The sequence below is a fragment of the Bombina bombina genome, chromosome 5 (assembly GCF_027579735.1).
Source record: "Bombina bombina isolate aBomBom1 chromosome 5, aBomBom1.pri, whole genome shotgun sequence".
NCBI lineage: Eukaryota > Metazoa > Chordata > Amphibia > Anura > Bombinatoridae > Bombina > Bombina bombina.
The window spans coordinates 270407380-270432480 of record NC_069503.1 but is presented as its reverse complement, the minus strand read 5'-3'; the positions used below and the strand labels follow the sequence as shown (position 1 = coordinate 270432480).

The 25101-nt window shown below is 40.1% G+C and overlaps 1 protein-coding gene across 1 annotated transcript in view; it reads left to right on the top strand.

Moving 5' to 3' along the window:
* Positions 1-25101, top strand: part of ADAM22 (ADAM metallopeptidase domain 22) — a 707952-nt gene that overhangs the window by 675777 nt on the left and 7074 nt on the right. The window lies entirely within an intron of this gene.

Here is a 25101-nt window from a genome sequence, read left to right as displayed (position 1 = left end):
CTTCTTCAAGCAGTGGTACAGGAAGAAGTCTGCATCCTTCAAGAAAAACTTGATTTTCATGCAGGACAATGCTCCATCACACGCGTCCAAGTACTCCACAGCGTGGCTGGCAAGAAAGGGTATAAAAGAAGAAAATCTAATGACATGGCCTCCTTGTTCACCTGATCTGAACCCCATTGAGAACCTGTGGTCCATCATCAAATGTGAGATTTACAAGGAGGGAAAACAGTACACCTCTCTGAACAGTGTCTGGGAGGCTGTGGTTGCTGCTGCACGCAATGTTGATGGTGAACAGATCAAAACACTGACAGAATCCATGGATGGAAGGCTTTTGAGTGTCCTTGCAAAGAAAGGTGGCTATATTGGTCACTGATTTGTTTTTGTTTTGTTTTTGAATGTCAGAAATGTATATTTGTGAATGTTGAGATGTTATATTGGTTTCACTGGTAAAAATAAATAATTGAAATGGGTATATATTTGTTTTTTGTTAAGTTGCCTAATAATTATGCACAGTAATAGTCACCTGCACACACAGATATCCCCGTAAAATAGCTATAACTAAAAACAAACTAAAAACTACTTCCAAAACTATTCAGCTTTGATATTAATGAGTTTTTTGGGTTCATTGAGAACATGGTTGTTGTTCAATAATAAAATTAATCCTCAAAAATACAACTTGCCTAATAATTCTGCACTCCCTGTATAGTCTGTTACCAAGTCTGATACTTTAAAAGCCTTAAAGGGACAGTATACAGAAATGAGCAGGTTATTGAATAAAAAAAAAAAACTTTGATCCCCCTTGTGTCACCAACCCTAACCTCATCCATCATGAGCTGAACCACAAACTGCATAAGGCAAATAGTGGTTTTCTTAAAGAGACAGTGTAGCTTTCTTTGTTCTGTGAGGAAATATAGTTAAGCTAGGATTAAAACATACTGAGGGCTGCTAAGGCAATGAAAAAAGAGGGATTTTAACTCTGAAATCCATAATTTTTGTGTTAAACACATAGTTAAAGTGCTTTGTGTAAAGGCTTAGAACCCCCAACTATGAAGTATGTTTAGAGGGAGAGTACTAGGGATAGTTCCTGTGCTGTGTTTAGTGTCTGAGTCACTTACCTGGACTGCAGCACCCCTCCACTGTATCATACTAGGTTGCTTAGGGCTTTCTCCCTCACAAAATGTTGATCCAGTAGAGAGCCCATCCAGTGCAAGTAAATATACTGCAGAGGATACTTGTGGATATATCAGCAATTATTGCTGAGAAATTTACTTGTGAGAGTACTGACATGCCATAAGTGAGGTATTCCGTAACCCATGCTGCACTCAGAATCTTGGAGAAATTTTGCTGAAGTCTTACCTGAGTGAAGATGAAAGAGGGGCACTGGGTCTCAAGTCAGGTCTGAGCTCTGAATAAATAATTAGATAGAAAATAATAAAATCTTGCTTGCAGCGCACCTCTCTTAACCTCTCTCCTACGAGGCCAAGAACAAACTGAGTGGGAAGAGGAGATGGGAGGGATTAAAGCTCTTGTGAATATTCTTGACCTCCTCCTAGTGGCAGGAAATATATCCCACATGTTATGGACACCTATGGACTCTCCTAATCTTACAAAATAAATCTGTTATACCCCTGTTCTATGTATCTTAAAGATGTTATAACATTTTATATAGAAAATAGTATCATTTTATCTGTATTTTCTTTAAAAAAAAAAGCTGAATAAGATGATAGAAAACAGCAACTAGTGATCTTGCTTTCTGTTCTGTCACTAATAAACTTTTCTAAAGATGCCTATAGAAAATAACCCTTATGTTAACATCCCCATCATATAAATTGCATAGATAGCCATGTAGTTTAACTATAAGAGATATAATTATATGTATAGTTTTTATTAGAAATATTTTATTTGATTGTTGTGTAATGGTGTTAATGGGTTAAATATAGTATGGATAATATTTTTCCCTTACCATGCACAATATTGTTGTTCACCTTAGTATCTTAGAATTTGATAGTAACTTACACATCTCACAGGTAGGTAGTTTTCCCTCAGGCTGCTGGAAAACCTGTTTGTATATTTGTTTTGTTCAGCAGATTTGGAATACAGTTGTAATCTTAGCAACCTATTTCATTCACAAGCAATGGTCACCCAGTGCTGGAGATTACTCTAACACTTTACTGTAATAAAATACAATTCCAACTTAAAATTATACACATGTAGCTTGTTGAGACATAAAGATTATTAGCACTTTTAGACCTCCAATTCTAAACCCCAAAGGTAAAGGACTATTACCACTAAGGGGCGGATTTATCCGCACGTAGTTCCCGGATCACTGGAAATGGTAGTTAAGAAGCAGCGGTCGTAAGTCCACCATCTTTAAGGTGATTGACACCCCCTGCTAGCGGCCGATTTGCTGTGAATATAAAGGGGGCAGCATTGAACCAGCATTTTATAAGAAATAAATAAAAAGAGAGAAGCGCTCAACCTGGGAACGAACAATAGCATAATAGCTTGTTCTATGGCTAGTTACCACCCAAGAAGCTTTTTGCTCAACATGAGAAATGCTTGTACAATGTTAAATGCCGATGGCATACGTGATTAGCATTAGCGTTTTTGGGCTATAGCGAATCATGTCCGCCCAACATTTGGTAAATTGAACCCTAGGTGTGATAGGTAGAAATGTGGTCATGTGGGTCTACAGTGCTTAGTAATCAGGCATAAAACATTACTGGTAAACTCTTTTGAGAGAACATACATTTAATGCTGTTTCTTTTTATAAATATAACTAAAACATGTTAATCACAGGAACACACATATCTCCTTGAATGTGATCATTTATGATACTATTCCTCTGAGTCCATTAAAACAGTTTTTGTTTTTTTTGTAAATTTTAGAAACAGAAGCATTTAAGTTGTGTAAATAAAGCACTTCAGGACTGTGTATCCTTTTACTAGACAGACTTTTTTTTTTACATTTTTATTTATTTAACTGAAGAATTAAATACGTTATACAGTCAACTCTGTGTCCATTTAAAAAAAAAGTGATTGTAAACTTTAACAAATTAAAGGCCAGTATTAAATAATAATCTTACAAATAGGGGCAGTTCAATTCATTAAAGTTTACAAAAGACGCTTATTTTTTAAAATACTTAGCTTTGCGTTATGGTAAACATAACGCTGATCCTCCGCCCACATCTGCTTTCTTTAGCAGAACGATGACAAATCCAGCTTCTTCCAATCGTTGTGTGCCCCCTTTGGCATCCAGCTCGTTTACCATAACGCAAAGGTAAGTATTTTTAAAAAAAAGTATCTTTGTAAACTTTAATGAATTAAAGTGCCCCTGTTTATAAGATAATTATTTGATGCTGGGCTTTAATTAGTTAAAGTTTACAATAACTTTAAGTGTTTAATATTAATACTATATAGAGAAGTCAAACATACCATTTCACTTTCTCTTCTTCTTTAAAATGAAATATTCACTATGTGTAAGAGAACACTACATGGCAACTTGCTGAATTGATCGGACACACAGGTATACTCAGTAAAAAAACAGACCATTTAAATGGGATGAAAATCCACTCTTCTAAACTAAGTGAGAATTTGTTTTATATGAGTTTGGTAAACATATACATTTAAAACTCATACAAATGACCTTTCCTATTTCACACAGTTATCAATTTTACACATTTTAAAAACAAACTGCTTAGTACAATTTACTCTGTTAAATGTATTAACATTTTAATTAATTTCCATGCTCTTTTTTTAATGGACGCTACAGAATGTGCCTCAATAACAGAAAGCAAAACACTTGTTCCTTTGTACCTTCATGTTCCAGAAATGTTTACTTACGGCTAGATTTAGAGTTTTGTCGGTAACGACCCAAAAAGCTAACGCTGGCTTTTTTCTGGCCGCACCATAAAAATAACTCTGGTATTGAGAGTCCACATAAAGGCTGCGTTAGGCTCCAAAAAAGGAGCGTAGAGCATATTTAACGCAGCTTCAACTCTCGATACCAGAGTTGCTTACGCAAGCGGCCAGCCTCAAAAACGTGCTTGTGCACGATTACCCCATAGGAAACAATGGGGCTGTTTGAGCTGAAAAAAAACCTAACACCTGCAAAAAAGCCGCGTTCAGCTCCTAACGCAGCCCCATTGTTTGCTATGCGGAAACACTTCCTACGTCTGCACCTAACACTCTAACATGTACCCTGAGTCTAAACACCCCTAACCTTACACTTATTAACCCCTAATCTGCCGCCCCCGCTATCGCTGACCCCTGCATATTATTATTAACCCCTAATCTGCCGCTCCGTAAACCGCCGCTACTTACATTATCCCTATGTACCCCTAATCTGCTGCCCTAACATCGCCGACCCCTATATTATATTTATTAACCTCTAATCTGCCCCCCACAACGTCGCCTCCACCTGCCTACACTTATTAACCCCTAATCTGCCGAGCGGACCTGAGCGCTACTATAATAAAGTTATTAACCCCTAATCCGCCTCACTAACCCTATAATAAATAGTATTAACCCCTAATCTGCCCTCCCTAACATCGCCGACACCTAACTTCAATTATTAACCCCTAATCTGCCGACTGGAGCTCACCGCTATTCTAATAAATGTATTAACCCCTAAAGCTAAGTCTAACCCTAACACTAACACCCCCCTAAGTTAAATATAATTTACATCTAACGAAATTAATTATCTCTTATTAAATAAATTATTCCTATTTAAAGCTAAATACTTACCTGTAAAATAAATCCTAATATAGCTACACTATAAATTATAATTATATTATAGCTATTTTAGGATTAATATTTATTTTACAGGTAACTTTGTAATTATTTTAACCAGGTACAATAGCTATTAAATAGTTAAGAACTATTTAATAGTTACCTAGTTAAAATAATAACAAAATTACCTGTAAAATAAATCCTAACCTAAGTTACAATTAAACCTAACACTACACTATCATTAAATTAATTAAATAAAATATCTACAATTACCTACAATTAAACCTAACACTACACTATCAATACATTAATTAAATACAATATCTACAAATAACTACAATGAAATAAACTAACTAAAGTACAAAAAATAAAAAAGAACTAAGTTACAAAAAATAAAAAAATATTTACAAACATAAGGAAAATCTTACAACAATTTTAAACTAATTACACCTACTCTAAGCCCCCTAATAAAATAACAAAGCCCCCCAAAATAAAAAATGCCCTACCCTATTCTAAATTACAAAAGTTCAAAGCTCTTTTACCTTACCAGCCCTGAACAGGGCCCTTTGCGGGGCCTGCCCCAAGAAGTTCAGCTCTTTTGCCTGTAAAAAAAAACATACAATACCCCCCCCCCCAACATTACAACCCACCACCCACATACCCCTAATCTAACCCAAACCCCCCTTAAATAAACCTAACACTAAGCCCCTCGGCAGATTAGGGGTTAATTATTGTAGGTAGGTGGCGGCGACGTTGTGGGGGGCAGGTTAGGGGTTAATAAATATAATATAGGGGTCGGCGGTGTTAGGGGCAGCAGATTAGGGGTACATAGGGATAATGTAGCTGGCGGCGGCGTGCGGACGGCAGATTAGGGGTTAATAAGTGTAGGTAGCTGGCGGCGACATTGTGGGGGGCAGATTAGGGGTTAATAAATATAATATAGGGGTCGGCGGTGTTAGGGGCAGCAGATTAGGGGTACATAAGGATAACGTAGGTGGCGGTCGGCAGATTAGGGGTTAAAAAAATGTAATCAAGTTGCGGCGATGTGGGGGGACCTCGGTTTAGGGGTACATAGGTAGTTTATGGGTGTTAGTGTACTTTAGAGTACAGTAGTTAAGAGCTTTATGAACCGGCGTTAGCCCAGAAAGCTCTTAACTACTGACTTTTTTCTGCGGCTGGAGTTTTGTCGTTAGAATTCTAAGGCTCACTTCAGACACGACTCTAAATACCGGAGTTATAAAAATTCCATTGAAAAGATAGGATACGCAATTGACGTAAGGGGATCTGCGGTATGGAAAAGTCGCGGCTGAAAAGTGAGCGTTAGACCCTATTTTGAGTGACTCCAAATACCGGAGGTAGCCTAAAACCAGCGTTAGGAGCCTCTAACGCTGGTTTTCACGGCTACCGCCAAACTCTAAATCTAGGCCTTAGTTTCTTATATTGACTCTTACGGTGAAACATTGCAGTTTGGTTCTGCAAATAATTTTATTATATAAAAACTAGTTTTTTAACCATGAAGCATTTGACAATAAATGGTACAGTACATTCACCTCTGCCTGCTATGCACTGGATAACATCTGCACGCTTTGGGTCTGGTACTACACCACATTAACCACTGCATACTATAGAATGCTGCTTTTATGTCATTGCATGCTGAGGCTGTGTAACCAAATTACAACATAAATGTCTAATATTTCAGCTGTAAATAAGTGTACAATATTAGCTCTACTGTGAGAAAAAGAAAGAAGTATTAGACTTGTTTATTTGTTTAGCTTTGATTATCAGTGAGATATATAAGTACATAAAGAAAATGCTCTAATGTTTTTTCTTATATTATTATTTCACTATTGGTTACGTACAACTATGGGTTAGATTACGAGTGGCGGCTCACAGTTGCACAAGAGCAATATCGGGTTTATCACAGGTGTTTGCGCTTGCCAGAAGTAGCGCACATTTTACATGTTGAAAATAAATGTGATCACTTGAGCGCGGTTGAATTTAACGTGTGTCAGTTTATCGCAACTTCAGCGCTCTGGTTAACTGTTACTCTTGAATTAAAAGTTGCACAAGACACATCAAAAATACATTTAAAAGTACAGTTACAATGAAAATAACACTAATAAAATTATTGAAAAAATATTGCAATCAAAAGTTAGAAGGGCTCAAAGATATGAGGTCTCAGGTGTTACAAAAAAAAGGCAGACAAAGGACTTTAAAGGGGCAGTAAACCTAGCAAATAGTGTTATATAATGCTGCATATAGTGCACAATTATATAACAGCTTAGTGCCAGCTTTCTAAAGCAAAGGATTAGAGAGATATTTTATAACAAAAATTGAATTTCATCGAACGCTGCTCCGGGCTCTACTGAGCGGGTCTGTTTTTTACATACCGGCTCAGTAGAGTCAGGAGCGGCGTTCTGTAAAATTCAATTTCTCTTGTTAAGTGTATCCAGTCCACGGATCATCCATTACTTGTGGGATATTCTCCTTCCCAACAGGAAGTTGCAAGAGGATCACCCACAGCAGAGCTGCTATATAGCTCCTCCCCTCACTGCCATATCCAGTCATTCTCTTGCAACTCTCAACTAAGATGGAGGTCGTAAGAGGACTGTGGTGTTTTATACTTAGTTTATTTCTTCAATCAAAAGTTTGTTATTTTTAAATGGTACCGGAGTGTACTGTTTATCTCAGGCAGTATTTAGAAGAAGAATCTGCATGCGTTTTCTATGATCTTAGCAAAAGTAACTAAGATCCTTTGCTGTTCTCACATATTCAGAGGGGGAATAGCGTGCAGGTTTTCCTGCAATAAGGTATGTGCAGTTAAAATATTTTTCTAGGGATGGAATTTGCTAGAAAATGCTGCTGATACCGAAGTAATGTAAGTAAAGCCTTAAATTCAGTGATAGCGACTGGTATCAGGCTTATTAATAGAGATACATACTCTTATAAAAGTGTATTTTAAAACGTTTGCTGGCATGTTTAATCATTTTTTACATATGTTTGGTGATAAAACTTATTGGGGCCTAGTTTTTTCCACATGGCTGGCTTGAATTTTGCCTAGAAACAGTTCCCTGAGGCTTCCCACTGTTGTAATATGAGTGGGAGGGGCCTATTTTAGCGTTTTTTTGCACAGCAAAAATTACAGACACAGACATCCAGCTTCTTCCTGCATGATCCAGGACTTCTCTGAAGGGCTCAAAAGGCTTCAAAAGTCGTATTGAGGGAGGTAAAAAGCCACAGTAGAGCTGTGGCAGTTGTTGTGACTGTTTAAAAAACGTTTTTGTCATTTGTTATTCCATTTTTGGTATTAAGGGGTTAATCATCCATTTGCAAGTGGGTGCAATGCTCTGCTAACTTATTACATACACTGTACACATTTTGTTAGTGTAACTGCATTTTTTCACTGTTATTTCAAAATTTGGGAAAATGTATGTTTCTTAAAGGCACAGTAACGTTTTTTATATTGCTTGTAAACTTGTTTTAAAGTGTTTTCCAAGCTTGCTAGTCTCATTGCTAGTCTGTTTAAACATGTCTGACACAGAGGAACCTACTTGTTCATTATGTTTGAAAGCCATGGTGGAGCCCCATAGGAGAATGTGTACTAAATGTATTGATTTCACCTTAAACAGTAAAGATCAGTCTTTATCTATAAAAGAATTATCACCAGAGGGTTCTGTCGAGAGGGAAGTTATGCCGACTAACTCTCCCCACGTGTCAGACCCTTCGCCTCCCGCTCAGGGGACGCACGCTAATATGGCGCCAATTACATCAGGGACGCCCATAGCGATTACCTTGCAGGACATGGCTGCAATCATGAATAATACCCTGTCAGAGGTATTATTTAGATTGCCTGAATTAAGAGGCAAGCGTGATAGCTCTGGGGTTAGGAGAGATACAGAGCGCGCAAATTCTGTTAGAGCCATGTCTGATACTGCATCACAGTATGCAGAACATGAGGATGGAGAGCTTCAGTCTGTGGGTGACATCTCTGACTCGGGGAAACCTGATTCAGAGATTTCTAATTTTAAATTTAAGATTGAGAACCTCCGTGTATTGCTTGGGGAGGTATTAGCTGCTCTGAATGACTGTAACACAGTTGCAATTCCAGAAAAATTGTGTAGGCTGGATAGATACTATGCGGTGCCGGTGTGTACTGACGTTTTTCCTATACCTAAAAGGCTTACAGAAATTATTAGCAAGGAGTGGGATAGACCCGGTGTGCTCTTTTCCCCACCTCCTATATTTAGAAAAATGTTTCCAATAGACGCCACTACACGGGACTTACGGCAGACGGTCCCTAAGGTGGAGGGAGCAGTTTCTACTCTAGCAAAGCGTACCACTATCCCGGTTGAGGACAGTTGTGCTTTTTCAGATCCAATGGATAAAAAATTGGAGGGTTACCTTAAGAAAATGTTTATTCAACAAGGTTTTATTTTACAGCCCCTTGTATGCATTGCGCCTGTCACTGCTGCGGCGGCATTCTGGTTTGAGGCCCTGGAAGACGCCATCCAGACAGCTCCATTGAATGAAATTATTGACAAGCTTAGAACGCTTAAGCTAGCTAACTCATTTGTTTCTGATGCCATTGTTCATTTGACTAAACTAACGGCTAAGAATTCCGGATTCGCCATCCAGGCGCGTAGGGTGCTATGCCTTAAATCCTGGTCAGCTGACGTGACTTCAAAGTCTAAGTTACTCAACATTCCTGTCAAGGGGCAGACCTTATTCGGGCCTGGCTTGAAGGAAATTATTGCTGACATTACTGGAGGCAAGGGTCATACCCTTCCTCAGGACAGGGCCAAATCAAAGGCCAAACAGCATCAACTTCCTCCGCTTCAAAACAAGGGGGAACTGTTGCTCATTCCAGACAGGCCTGGAAACCTAACCAGTCCTGGAACAAGGGCAAGCAGGCCAGGAAGCCTGCTGCTGCCCCCAAGACAGCATGAAGGAACGGCCCCCTATCCGGAAACGGATCTAGTGGGGGGCAGACTTTCTCTCTTCGCCCAGGCTTGGGCAAGAGATGTTCAGGATCCCTGGGCATTGGAGATCATATCTCAGGGATATCTTCTGGACTTCAAAGCTTCTCCTCCACAAGGGAGATTTCATCTTTCAAGGTTATCAGCAAACCAGATAAAGAAAGAGGCATTCCTAAGCTGTGTGCAAGACCTCCTAGTAATGGGAGTGATCCATCCAGTTCCGTGGACGGAACAAAGACAGGGATTTTATTCAAATCTGTTTGTGGTTCCCAAGAAAGAGGGAACCTTCAGACCAATCTTGGATCTAAAGATCTTAAACAAATTCCTCAGAGTTCCATTATTCAAAATGGAAACTATTCGAACCATCCTACCCATGATCCAAGAGGGTCAGTACATGACCACAGTGGACTTAAAGGATGCCTACCTTCACTTACCGATTCACAAAGATCATCATCGGTTCCTAAGTTTTGCCTTTCTAGACAGGCATTACCAATTTGTAGCTCTTCCCTTCGTGTTGGCCACTGCCCCGAGAATTTTTACAAAGGTTCTGGGCTCACTTCTGGCGGTTCTAAGACCGCGAGGCATAGCGGTGGCTCCGTATCTAGACGACATCCTGATACAGGCGTCAAGCTTTCAAATTGCCAAGTCTCATACAGAGATAATTCTGGCATTTCTGAGGTCGCATGGGTGGAAATTGAACGTGGAAAAGAGTTCTCTATCACCACTCACAAGAGTCTCCTTCCTAGGGACTCTTATAGATTCTGTAGAGATGAAAATTTACCGGACGGAGTCCAGGTTATAAAAACTTCTAAATGCTTGCCGTGTCCTTCATTCCATTCCACGCCCGTCAGTGGCTCAGTGCATGGAAGTAATCGGCTTAATGGTAGCGGCAATGGACATAGTGCCATTTGCGCGCCTGCATCTCAGACCGCTGCAATTATGCATGCTAAGTCAGTGGAATGGGGATTACTCAGATTTGTCCCCTCTACTAAATCTGGATCAAGAGACCAGAGATTCTCTTCTCTGGTGGCTTTCTCAGGTCCATCTGTCCAAGGGTATGACCTTTCGCAGGCCAGATTGGACGAGTGTAACAACAGATGCCAGCCTTCTAGGTTGGGCCGCAGTCTGGAACTCCCTGAAGGCTCAGGGATCGTGGACTCAGGAGGAGAAACTCCTCCCAATAAATATTCTGGAGTTAAGAGCAATATTCAATGCTCTTCTAGCTTGGCCTCAGTTAGCAACACTGAGGTTCATCAGATTTCAGTCGGACATCACGACTGTGGCTTACATCAACCATCAAGGGGGAACCAGGAGTTCCCTAGCGATGTTAGAAGTCTCAAAGATAATTCGCTGGGCAGAATCTCACTCTTGCCACCTGTCAGCGATCCACATCCCAGGCGTAGAGAACTGGGAGGCGGATTTTCTAAGTCGTCAGACTTTTCATCCGGGGGAGTGGGAACTCCATCCGGAGGTGTTTGCTCAACTGGTCGATCGTTGGGGCAAACCAGAACTGGATCTCATGGCGTCTCGCCAGAACGCCAAGCTTCCTTGTTACGGATCCAGGTCCAGGGACCCGGGAGCAACGCTGATAGATGCTCTAGCAGCTCCTTGGTTCTTCAACCTGGCCTATGTGTTTCCACCGTTTCCTCTGCTCCCTCGACTGATTGCCAAAATCAAACAGGAGAGAGCATCGGTCGGGGCTTCCGGTGAGGGTGGAGCTAGCAGAGGGAATGCTAGCACGACGCTCTATGGGAAAGAGCTAACTTCCAGCAACCTGAGCGACTATTTTCCTTGACCCAGCTTGGTAGGGGTCCGGAAGCAGCAGGACGTCGCTGGGAAGCCACCCATACCTACTGGCCCTGTCGGTGAGGGCATAACGACAGAAGAATACAGAAGAGCCCGCCTAGGTTCATACCCTGGCCTGAGGAAGAGTACCGGTGCGATACCGGGAAGCTGAGACGTATCAAGTGGCCTGAAGTTCATATTTGTGAGGTCGCCGAGGAGCTAGTGAAGTATTGTGTCGGAGGAGCGGTCCCGCAGGTGGTGCGAGTGTACGGGCTCCCGGGAGTCTTACCTGTGGGCCACGGATGCACAGAGATACTCGAGGTCTCGACGGGGTGCCGTGTGTGACTAAGACGTCTAGAGTCAAGTCTCTCCTGCTGTCAAGGCGAGTACCTGCTGCATGTGATGCCGGAACTACAGCGGAGTGAGACATACCGGAGCGGAAGTGAGCCGGGACATTGAGAGACGCCGGAGGAGTGTGCTGAAACACGCTGAAGACAGGCGCCTACAGTTACACGAGCAGACAGTGGCCCCTGGGAGACAACAGAAAGTGAGCCGCTGGAGGTTCCCATCAAGCGGTGAGTTACATGCTGAACTAGCTTTGTGCCTTACATTGTTCAGAGACTTATGTCCAGATATACATGAGGAGTTAGGACATAACAGGTCTCTTGAATAAACCCCGATAAAAATTAACAGGCCTGTACTTATTATTATTGTGGGGCCAGAGCTTAAGAGGTGGGAACAAGTTTAAAAAGAGTAAAGTAAAAAAAAAAAAAAGAGGCCCTTTTTCTGGGAGGAAGGGACCGCAATCTGACAATATACATCTCGCATGACGGGACACTACAGGTGGATTTTGCTTGGCAGCAAATATAGTGAGAGAGGCCGGTAAGGTCGTTTTGAATTGTGATATCTTCTGAGGAACGTCTGCTCTTGCAAGCAACGGTATTGGGCCGCATATTATGTTTGAACCTCTTAAAATAAAATGACAGTCTTGTTCTATATTTGAAACCTTGGCAGTGCATACACTGAATATCGCCTGGAGACTAAAGTATTTTTGGTGGACACAGACTGGACAGGTTATATCTCAAGTTTCTCCAGCTGGAGAGAGGATAAGCAGGGGATTAATTATAACCCTGCCAGGAAAAGACATACTGATAAACTTGGGTATACAGTGTTATTAAGAGAAGTAACTCTGGATTTAATGACAAACTCTTCCAAGTGAATAAATGCTGGCCAGTAATTGGGTGTGAGACCCAGTGCTTGGATACAGCGACCCAGGCCCAACAAAGGGGTTTTGCTATATAATAGCTATAGCTGTGCTGATTACTAAGTTGTCTCTTTGTGTGTGCCTTCTGTTTTTTTCCTCTACTTCCTTTTGAAGTTAATTGATAGTGGAATTTTTTATTTAAAAGGATATTGTTGATATATGCTCTATTTACAAATTAATCTTCTTACAGGCTTTGCAGGAGACAGATATCGGTAGCTTATGGTTCTATTTTATTTATGTTAGGATTAGGCTGGTGTTGATATGTGTAACTTATTAGGAGGACAGTCTGCATATTGACACAGTGATCCTAAGGAAAACCCCATAAAAATTGGAGTCTGGCCAGAAGCCTAAATAGCGGCTAAATGATCAAAGGCCTAAACTTTAAATAGTCTAAAGCAAATAGAGATATATGATAATGTTATAAGTAGCTCTGCTAGACAGGTAACCAATTAAGACTGAGTTTGTTTAGTTAGAGAACTATCCTGTCATGTTATTAATCTAGGAATAGAAAGCTCAATTACCATCATTTAAAAACTTAGGAGTCTAAAACTTATTAGAGGTAGTGAGAGATACACTGTAATATTTACGGTTGCAGTTATCAGACCACGCTGCTAAAACTAAGTTAAGTGGCAGACAATTCGCTGGAATACTTGGGCTAAGTGTTTTAGGTAGTCCTGATTCTGAGGTCCCGATTTTGGGTGGTAACGCGCTATAACCACACTTGTACATACACCTGGGTCGGTTTTGGGGGCTTCTTTAGTGTGTTTTCCCCCTCTTAGATCACTCTTTCCACCCCTACCCCTATCCTCACACTTTCACTGCCCACTCACTTTACCCGTAATTGGTTTCTCCTTCACACCCGATAGATTCACTTCAATATCTTTCTCTCTTCACGTCACTGGAAACAAGTATTTTTTGTTCCCCCACTCATGGACAAATACATGTCCCACTCTAAAGCTAATTCACCCGCGATGCCACCCAAACATAAGGATAAAAAAACTAAGCCTAGCGAGCCGGAGACTTGCAGCGACTTAAGCCTGAGCAGTATTGATACTGCAACACTACTGAATCAAATGTCTGAGTTATTTATGCCTCAGTTCAACGCCTTAAAACAAGAGATAAGCAACCTATCAACAGAAGTTAAGCAATTCTCCTCCAGGCTCACAGAACTAGAAACAAGAGTTTCAGATGTAGAGGATAAGCTCTCTACCCAAGAAGCTATAAATGAGACGCAAGAAAAGATCATACATACACTACAAGCCAAGCTAGAAGACCTAGAAGACAGGTCACGGCGCAATAACCTTAGGGTTATTGGGCTTCCTGAATCTGCGGAATATGCGGATCTCCTAAAATTTGCCTCTACCACACTCCCTCAAATGGTTGGCAGTCAGATAGAGAATCTGGTGATCCCTGTGGAGAGAGCACATAGAATAGGGCCAATACGTGAAAATTCTACGGTCACACAGAGACCCAGACCAGTTATAATTACGTTTTTAAACTACCAGGATAAGTTCCACATCTTACGACTCTATCGCAAGAATGGGGGGATTAAGGTAGGCCAGACAAGATTGCTATTGTTCCAGGACTTCTCCACAGAAACACAGGCAAGGAGGAGGGAAATGGCGCCATACTGCTCCAGATTAATCAATGGGAATTTGAAGGATAGATTGCTGTATCCGGCCAAAATTGTACTGGAGAGGGATGGCGCCATGCTTACTTTTTCAAAAGTTGAAGAGATCAAGGCCTATTGTCAGAAAAATGGAGTATAGTGGAGTTAGTGAATACCCTAGGCGGAAATGTGGTATTATGAGATGGAAGGTGGTCAAAAAGCCAAAAAGGTTATTTTGGTTAAGTTGTTGTTTTTTAATGCATGCCTCAGCCCTCCTCTTTTTCCCCTGATGTTTATGTATCTAACTATGTTGGGAAGGGGGGCTAGTATCATTGGGGGAGGGCAGCTCCCCCAACAATGCTTGATTTGGATTAATGAGATTAGAATTTTGATCGTGAAATATAGGTTTTGTAATATGGATAATCAGATCGCCGGGACATGGGACTGGCTAATCTTGTCAAGAGTTGGGGTCTCCTTTTTTTTTTTTTTTTTTTTTTCTTCTTTTCTCTCACTCCCAGCGTCGCCCACCCTCTCTCTCCAAGATGCTGTTGATTGTAGATGGAAAGATAATGGTAAATATAGATGAATAGATTGAATCTGTTGTCTTGCAATATAGGAGGAATCTCCTCACCCATTAAGAGGAAATTAATGATGGTTCCCATAAACCGGATTTAGCGTTTATTCAGGAAACGCATCTACCTCTGGTAGAAGCTGCTAAATTACAAACTAAATGGGTAGGGGAGGTTATATGTACACCTTATAGCCAGAGGAAAAGAGGGTTAGCTATATTGCTCAACAAGAATTTAAACTACCAAATCTTATCAGTTTACAATGATCCGGAGGGTAGAGCAATTTTCGTAAATCTGTTTTCCTCCCACTTACAGGGAATCCAAGCTTCCCACCAGGTTTAAACATATCGTTTTTTTCCAGATGGGCACAGGCAGGACTCTACTCATTAGGTCAATTGTGTCAGGAAAACCAATTGGTAGTTAGATCCTTCGAGGAATTGAAAGGCAAATATAATTTAGAAAGGTCATCCTTTTATGCCTACTTACAAGTTAGACATTGGATTGAAGACCTAAGAAATGAAACAGGGATCGGATTAGACAAGGGGGAAGTTAGTAGTGTAATTTACGCTTACTCCGAGGGGGCTAAAAAAATTTCAAGAGTATATAAAATGCTAATGAACATTCAAGGGGAAGCCCATATGGAGGGACTAATTAGGAAATGGAATAAAATGTTCCCCCTAATAGGGAAAGAACGGATAGCCGATAGTGTCAGACTGGCAATGAAAGCAACAACTCTAGTCACTTGGTGGGAATCGCATACCAGATTACTGAATGTGGAATATTTGCCCCCGGCTCGAATAGCTCTATGGAGGGGCGATATAACATCTGGGGAGTGTCCCAAATGTAGACAAGAAAGGGCAGATTTAGCTCATTGTTTCTGGGAATGCCCTAAAGTGAGACAATTCTGGTACAAAGTTAATTTTTGGTGCAATAAGGTTATGGGAGTCCAGACAAGGTTTTCACAACTTGAGATATTCCTTCTGTTTCAATATAATAGTAGTAAACCGGGAGCCAACCACAAATTTCTGAATGCCATGATATTGGTAGGGAGAAACGTGATCCTCTCTAACTGGAAGAGTAGAGGTGATCTCAAGTTGTCCGAATTTCTTAGAAAAGCCCAATATCAAATATTACTGGATCAGCATAATATAAAAAATTTTAAAAACAAACAACTTCGACAATTTTTTAACAAATGGAAGGAGATGATTCTATCCCTTTCTAGAATTAGCCAGAGGCAAATATTGTCAGCTTTTAAGAGGTCTGAATGGTTCCAACATCAGATACAGACAGGAAGATTACCCAGATCATGGGCAATGGACTAACGAACGGGGAGAGGGGGGAGAACTAATTAATTTTTCCCCCTGTTTTCCTTTTCCTCCCCCCCCCCCTTTTCCCTCCCTCCCTTTTTTTTTTTTTTTTTTTTCTTCTCCTTCTCTTGGCAAATATTGCAAATATTTAATGAGACCCAGTGGAACCAATGTATCCCACTGGATGATACTGTGATATCATACTTTTGATGTATTTTCTCTGTTTAGCAGATTAGATCCGTTATGGATCATGGAAGCTGTAATTCTTTTTTTTTGTTGTTTGAAAAATCAATAAAAATTTATAAAAAAAAAAAATAAAAAAAAGGAGAGAGCATCGGTGATTCTGATAGCGCCTGCGTGGCCATGCAGGACCTGGTATGCAGACCTAGTGGACATGTCATCTCTTCCACCATGGACTCTGCCTCTGAGGCAGGACCTTCTAATACAAGGTCCTTTCAATCATCCAAATCTAATTTCTCTGAGACTAACTGCATGGAGATTGAACGCTTGATTCTATAAGATATGGCGTAAATATCTTTATTGGTGTGAATCCAAGGGTTACTCATGGAGTAAGGTTAGTATTCCTAGGATATTGTCCTTTTTCCAAGAGGGTTTGGACAAAGGCTTATCAGCTAGTTCTTTAAAAGGACAGATCTCTGCTCTGTCTATTATTTTGCACAAGCGTCTGGCAGAAGTTCCAGACGTCCAGGCATTTTGTCAGGCTTTGGTTAGGATTAAGCCTGTGTTTAAAACTGTTGCTCCCCCGTGGAGCTTAAACTTGGTTCTTAAAGTTCTTCAGGGAGTTCCGTTTGAACCCCTTCATTCCATTGATATTAAACTTTTATCTTGGAAAGTTCTGTTTTTGATGGCTATTTCCTCGGCTCGAAGAGTCTCTGAGTTATCTGCCTTACATTGTGATTCTCCTTATCTGATTTTTCATTCAGACAAGGTAGTTCTGTGTACCAAACCTGGGTTTGTACCTAAGGTGGTTTCTAACAGGAATATCAATCAAGAGATTGTTGTTCCATCATTGTGTCCTAATCCTTCTTCAAAGAAGGAACGTCTTTTGCATAATCTGGACGTAGTCCGTGCCTTGAAGTTTTACTTACAGGCTACTAAAGATTTTCGTCAAACATCTGCCCTGTTTGTCGTTTACTCTGGACAGAGGAGAGGTCAAAAAGCTTCGGCAACCTCTCTCTCCTTTTGGCTTCGGAGCATAATACGCTTAGCCTATGAGACTGCTGGACAGCAGCTCCCTGAAAGGATTACAGCTCATTCTACTAGAGCTGTGGCTTCCACCTGAGCCTTTAAAAATGAGGCCTCTGTTGAACATATTTGCAAGGCTGCGACTTGGTCTTCGCTTCACACCTTTTCAAAATTTTACAAATTTGACACTTTTGCTTCTTCGGAGGCTGTTTTTGGGAGAAAGGTTCTACAGGCAGTGGTTCCTTCCATTTAAGTTCCTGCCTTGTCCCTCCCATCATCCGTGTACTTTAGCTTTGGTATTGGTATCCCACAAGTAATGGATGATCCGTGGACTGGATACACTTAACAAGAGAAAACATAATTTATGCTTACCTGATAAATTTATTTCTCTTGTAGGGTATTCAGTCCACGGCCCGCCCTGTCCTTTTAAGGCAGGTCTAAATTTTAATTAAACTACAGTCACCACTGCACCCTATGGTTTCTCCTTTCTCGTCTTGTTTCGGTCGAATGACTGGATATGGCAGTGAGGGGAGGAGCTATATAGCAGCTCTGCTGTGGGTGATCCTCTTGCAACTTCCTGTTGGGAAGGAGAATATCCCACAAGTAATGGATGATCTGTGGACTGGATACACTACAAGAGAAATAAATTTATCAGGTAAGCATAAATTATGTTTTTCATTATAAAATATCTCTCTAATCCTTTGCTTTAGAAAGCTGGCGCTAAGCTTATGTTATATAATTCTGCACTATGTGCAGAATTATATAACATTATTTGCTAGGTTTACTGCCACTTTAACATAGAGATACATACAAATACATATTATTATTATTATCAGGTATTTGTAGAGTGCCAACAGATTATGCAGCGCTATAAACATAGGGTATACAAGATAAGATTTACAGGGATCAAATGGGTAGAGGGCCCTGCCGAGAGTTGCGCTTTTGAAGTCGGCTCCTATGACGATGAACTACAAACAGCTGAGCTCATAGGCTTACATGCTAAGGGGTTCAGGGGATAGCAGTGGAGATAGGAAGGTTAGTGTAGGTTGTAGGCATCCCTGAATAGTAATAGAGTCTTTAGGAAGCACTTGAAGCTTTCAAATCTAGGGTAGAGTCTTGTACAGCGAGGCAGAGAGTTCTATAACATGGGAGCCAGTCTGGAGAAGTCTTGTCTAAAGATGTGTGTGTATATATATATATATAATGTATTATTATGTGTATATATGCATTTACAGAAATATATACACATACATACATGTAGACATATATAGCAGTCAAGTAGATGAAAAATCATATTCATGCAATATTCATATTTAGTTTTAACTTTATGTATATGTTTATGTATATTAAAGTTTTTAACTTTATGTATTTGCTGTAAATATTTCACATTCCAATGTTCTTCACATAGGGGAATATGTTTTAAGCATTTATAAATAGATATTCCTATATATATCTGTATATATCTATACATATATATATATATAGATATATTTATATAAATATATATATGTATATATATATATATATATATATATATATATATACACATACACATACAGTATCTCACAAAAGTGAGTCCACCCCTCACATTTTTGTAAATATTTTACTATATCTTTTCATGTGACAACACTGAAGAAATGACACTTTGCTACAATGTAAAGTAATGAGTGTACAGCCTGTATAACAGTGTAAATTTGCTGTCCCCTCAAAATAACTCAACACCCAGCCATTAATGTCTAAACCGTTGGCAACAAAAGTGAGTACACCCCTAAGTGGAAATGTCCAAATTGGGCCCAATTAGCCATTTTCCCTCCCCGGTGTCATGTGACTTGTTAGTGTTACAAGGTCTCAGGTGTGAATGGGGAGAAGGTGTGTTAAATTTGGTGTTATCGCTCTCACACTCTCTAATACTGGTCACTGAAAGTTCAACATGGCACTTCATGGCAAAGAACTCTCTTAGGATCTGAAAAAAAGAATTGTTGCTCTACATAAAGATGGCCTAGACTATAAGAAGATTGCCAAGACCCTGACTGAGCTGCAGCAAGGTGGGCAAGACCAGGACAGGATCCACTCAGAACGCCATGGTCTACCAAAAAAGTTGAGTGCATGTGCTCAACGTCATATCCAGAGGTTGTCTTTGGGAAATAGATGTATGAGTGCTGCCAGCATTGCTGCAGAGGTTGAAGGAGTGGAGGGTCAGCCTGTCAGTGCTCAGACCATACGCCGCACACTGCAACAAATTGGCCTGCATGGCTGTCGTCCCAAAAGGAAGCCTCTTCTAAAGATGATGCACAAGAAAGCCCGCAAACAGTTTGCAGAAGACAAGCAGACTAAGGACATGGATTACTAGAACCATGTCCTGTGGTCTGATGAGACCAAGATAAACTTATTTGGTTCAGATGGTGTCAAGCGTGTGTGTGGCGGCAACCAGGTGTGTCTTGCCTACAGTCAAGCATGGTGGTGGGAGTGTCATGGTCTGGGCCTGCATGAGTGCTTCCGGCACTGGGGAGCTACAGTTCATTGAGGGAACCATGAATGCCAACATGTTCTGTGTCATACAGAAGCAGAACATGATCCCCTCACTTTGGAGACCTGGCTGCAGGGCAGTATTCCAACATGATAACGACCCCAAACACACCTCCAAGACAACCACTGCCTTGCTAAAGAAGCTGAGGGTAAAGGTGATGGACTGGCCTAGCATGTCTCCAGAGCTAAGCCCTATTGAGTATCTGTGGGGCATCCTCAAACAGAAGGTGGGGGAGTGCAAGGTCTCTAACATCCACCAGCTGTGTGATGTCGTCATGGAGGAGTGGAAGAGGACTCCAGTGGCAACCGGTGAAGCTTTGGTGAACTCCATGCCGAAGAGGGTTAAGGAAGTGCTGAAAAAGAATGGTGGCCACACAAAATATTGACTCTTTGGGCCCAATTTTGACATTTCCACTTAGGTGTGTAATCACTTTTGTTGCCAACGGTTTAGACATTAATGGCTTTGTGTTGAGTTATTTTGAGGGGACAGCAAATTTACAGTTATACAGGCTGTACACTCACTGCTTTACATTGTAACAAAGTGTCATTTCTTCAGTGTTGTCACATTAAAAGATATAATAAAATATTTGCAAAAATGTGAGGGGTGTACTTACTTATGTGAGATACTGTATATGTGTGTGTGTCTAACTATATATATATATATGAGAGTATATAAACAGCGCTGTATACAGCAAATATAAACTAGAAATACACAATGTGTAGAAAAAACACTTTATTTTACTGACAGACCATGTCTTAGAACATTTAAAAAGATATAACATATACCTAGTCACAAAGCAATAGTATTAAATGTTGCTATTGTATATAGTCCTAACACATAGGTTAAAAATATATTTGCACAACGGAGGGCAAATTAAAGTTTTTGAGATGAAATGGAGCACTATTGTCCCCACTTTCATACAATATACAAATTTACAACATACAAATATGCAGTATTAAATCACAAGTATAAAAACCTTTTAAAAAACTAAAAATCATATAATACTCTGATAAATGAAGAGCGAGAGAAACTGCAAACACTTGCCTGGCCAGACTCTGTGTATACGTTACCACTACTAGGTTTAGGGCCACGCCCCTTCCTCAGGTGTTCACCGCCGCACTCCCGCCTCGCAAACATTAGTTAAATATTATTAACCCCTAATTTGCCGTCCCTAACATCGCCGACACCTACCTACATTTATTAACCCCTAATCTGCCGCACCAACGTTGCCACAACTATAATAAACATATTAACCCCTAAATCTAAGTCTAACCCTAACCCTAACACCCACTAACTTAAATATAATTAAAATAAATCTAAATAAATATTCCTATCATTAACTAAATTATTCCTATTGAAAACTAAATACCTATAAAATAAACCCTAAGCTAGCTACAATATAACTAATAGTTACATTGTAGCTAGTTTAGTGTTTATTTTTATTTTACAGGCAAGTTTGTATTTATTATAACTAGGTAGAATAGTTACTAAATAGTTATTATCTATATAATAAACTACCTAGTTAACATAAATACAAAAGTACCTGTAAAATAAAACCTAACCTAAGTTACAATTACACCTAACACTACACTATAATTAAATTAATTCCATAAATTAAATACAATTAAATAAAATTATCTAAAGTACAAAAAAACAAAACACTAAATTACAGAAAATAATAAACAAATTACAAGATTTTTAAACTAATTACACCTTATCTAATCCCCCCTAACAAAATAAAAAAGCACCCACAAAATAAAAAAAGCCCTACCCTACACTAAATTACAAATAGCCCTTAAAAGGGCCTTTTGAGGGACATTGCCCCAAAGTAATCAGCTCTTTTACCTGTAAACATTTTTACAAACCCCCCCAACATTTAAACCCACCACCCACACAACCAACCCTACTCTAAAACCCACCCAATCCCCCCTTAAAGAAACCTAACACTAACCCCTTGAAGATCACCTTACCGGGAGACGTCTTTACTCAACCGGGCGGAAGTCTTTAACGATGCCGGGAGAAGTCTTCATCGAAGCCGGGCAAAGTGGTCCTCCAGACGGGCAGAAGTCTTCATCCAGACGGCATCTTCTATCTTCATCCATCTGGCGCGGAGCGGGTCCATCTTCAAGACAATTTTTGGCATAGCAAATGTGTTATGTGTGTATATACATTAATGAATTGTGCAAGGGACTATAGGGGTTAATTTAATTAAACCAGGATGTTTTCCAATTGGTTGTTTAAATCTATATATAGAGTATACCAGCCCCATTTCCCTATCAGCGAACAAGTGCCCTAGCGGCATAACACGCGTATGATGTCTCAGGGGCTCTTGGTTCCCCTTGTCCTCTTTGTTTTTATCAGGGCTACCGCTCATTTCTGTGTTTTTACTGCATTGAACCAATAAAGAACTTTTATCTTACTCACTGGAGTGCCGGAAAATTTCTGTGTTTCTATGATATATGTGGAAATGTCCATTTAAATGAATAATCGATGCAAAATATAATTATCCCATAAAATAAAAGTAAAACTTATTTATTTTGTAGTTTTTTTCTACAAACATATATCTGAAAATGGTGCTTATTCTACTCTTCTGAAAAACCTCCATCATAATTAAGTAAAGTAACATTAACCTAACAACATGATACACAGTGATTGTTTAAGTCAGAGTACAAGTTCATGTACATTTACCTCAAAATATGCTACAATAAAGGAGATCAGAACAGGTATCATATCAGCCATTTTGCCCTGTGTATCACTGAATTATTTTTAATTTGTACTAACAAATTTACTTGACTTTAACCCTTTAAGTGCCAATGACACATGGTCGCCAAACTCTCAATGTCTTTAGTGCTGATGACAACCGCATGTTGGTTTTCTGGGGGGTGGGGGCCTTAAAGAGCCATAATAGTGGAAACATGACATACTCTTGCCTGTTAGAGCATGACATTGTATTACTATCGACCCTGCTGTACTGTGTGTTTAACCAACCGCAAAGGGGTTTAACATACTATAGATGGGCTGCTTGGGACATGTGGTGCACTGCTGGCCTTCAGCAGAACCTGCTGCTCATCCAATCAGCAGTGCTAGTTGCACATCTGAGTCGTGTGACAAGTCCTGCTTATTAGGTGGGCGGCGGTTTCTGCTTGGGACCAGTAGTGCACCGTGTGTCCCTAGCAGAATATCTACTGTGTGTTTTTACTGCAGGGTTAAACACACAGTAGAGCAGGGTCGATATCTCTAACATTACATGCCCATACAGATTAGAGCATGTAATTGTTTTGAGTAATATGACCATTTAAGAAGCTCATCACAGCTTCCACTGCATTTGAGCCTTTATGAGGTGGCAAGCAGTTCAGTATTACCAGGATAATATGGTTAAACCAGGAAGTGCTGGGCTGCTTCACCACTGGGGAAAGCCCCAGAAACCTAGAGGTGCTGGACTGCTGGATGGAGGTGAGTATAAAAACCCCTAAATCTCAGCTACCTCAAGGCTCTGTTCTGGGTCCTCTACTCTTCTCTATTTATACTTCCTCACTGGGTAAACTTATCAGTAGCTATGGCTTCAACTATTACCTCTATGCTGATGATACTCAGATCTACCTATCCACCCCTGATCTACCTATCCACTCTCTCCTTCTGTTCTTTCTCACATCAGTGACTGATTATCTTTCACGACTTGACTACTGCAATAACCTACTAGCTGGCCTCCCTCTCTCCCGCCTCTCCCCTCTGCAATCCATTCTAAATGCCTTTGCTAGGCTAATCCACCTCTCCTGTCGCTCTGTATCTGCTGCACCTCTCTGTGAGTCCCTTCACTGGCTCCCCATTTACAACAGAATTAAATTCAAAATTCTCACCCTGACCTACAAAGCCCTCACCAACGCAGCCCCCCCCCCTACCTGTCCTCACTCATGACAAATATACTCCAGCCTGCCCCTAATACCCAACAATGACCTGCTCCTCGCATTTTGTACCATCACCTCCTCCCATGCTAGGCTACAGGACTTCTCTTGTGCGGCACCAACCATCTGGAATGCACTTCCTAGAGCTGTGAGACTCTCCCCTAACCTTTCCTCCTTTAAACGCTTCCTAAAGACCTTTTTGTTCAGGGAAACCTATCTCCAAATCAGTAACAAATGAATTCCACTTGCCTAATAGCTGCACTCATCTAACTCCACACTAACATCATTCTCACCATTGCAGTCCCTACCTCCTGTTTCTCACCCTCCTGCCCATCTAGATTGTAAGTTCCCCCTGTATTTGTTAAACTTTGTCTGGTGTCTTTTATCTTTGCACCCATAAACAGCACTGCAGAATCTGTTGGCACTTTATAAATAAATAACAATAGCTCCCTTAAGGCCCAGAAACACCCTTTAAAAGGCAGTTGCCTGCTCTGTCATAGTAATAGTAGCGTGTGTTTTAGGGCATAAAGTTTAAGGATCTCTTTAAGAAAAAATAACAAAAGCATTTTGTAGTGATGGGTGTCTAGGTGCTTATAATAGGCTCTTCCAAGTCCCTATATAGCAGTGACGGTGAACCTTGGCACTCCAGATGTTTCAGAGCTACATTTCCCATGGTGCATGACTAGACTGCAGAGTTCCTAAGCATCATGGGAAATGTAGTTCTGAAACAGTACTAAGGTTTGCCATCACTGCTATATAGGTTATAATTACCAGGTTATTAGTGTGCCTTTATGAGTAGAGGTTCATTAGACCCCTATGTGCAGATTAAAGTTATATAAATATTCCCAAAATCGCTTATTTATATCAGGAAAACCTCTCCTTTTTACTATAGATTTTATAAAAAAATAAAAAATAAAAAAATCAGTGTTGTTTACAACCTTTTTTTTTAAGTTTTAATAAAAATATGTATTTGTTCACACTTTTTGTTTGTAGATTTCTCAGATGTCATGATATATACATACAATAATGGTAAGGTTTAAATCTGATGGGTCTGCTATAAAAACAAAACAAAAACTATATAGTTTGTGTGGATTTCTCACTGAAAAAAATACTTCCCTTAGTCCTTAAAGGGACATGAAACCCACTTTTTTTCTTTCATGATTTAGAAAGAGTATGCAATTTTAGGCAACTTTATTATTTACTTCTATTATCTAATTTGCTTTATT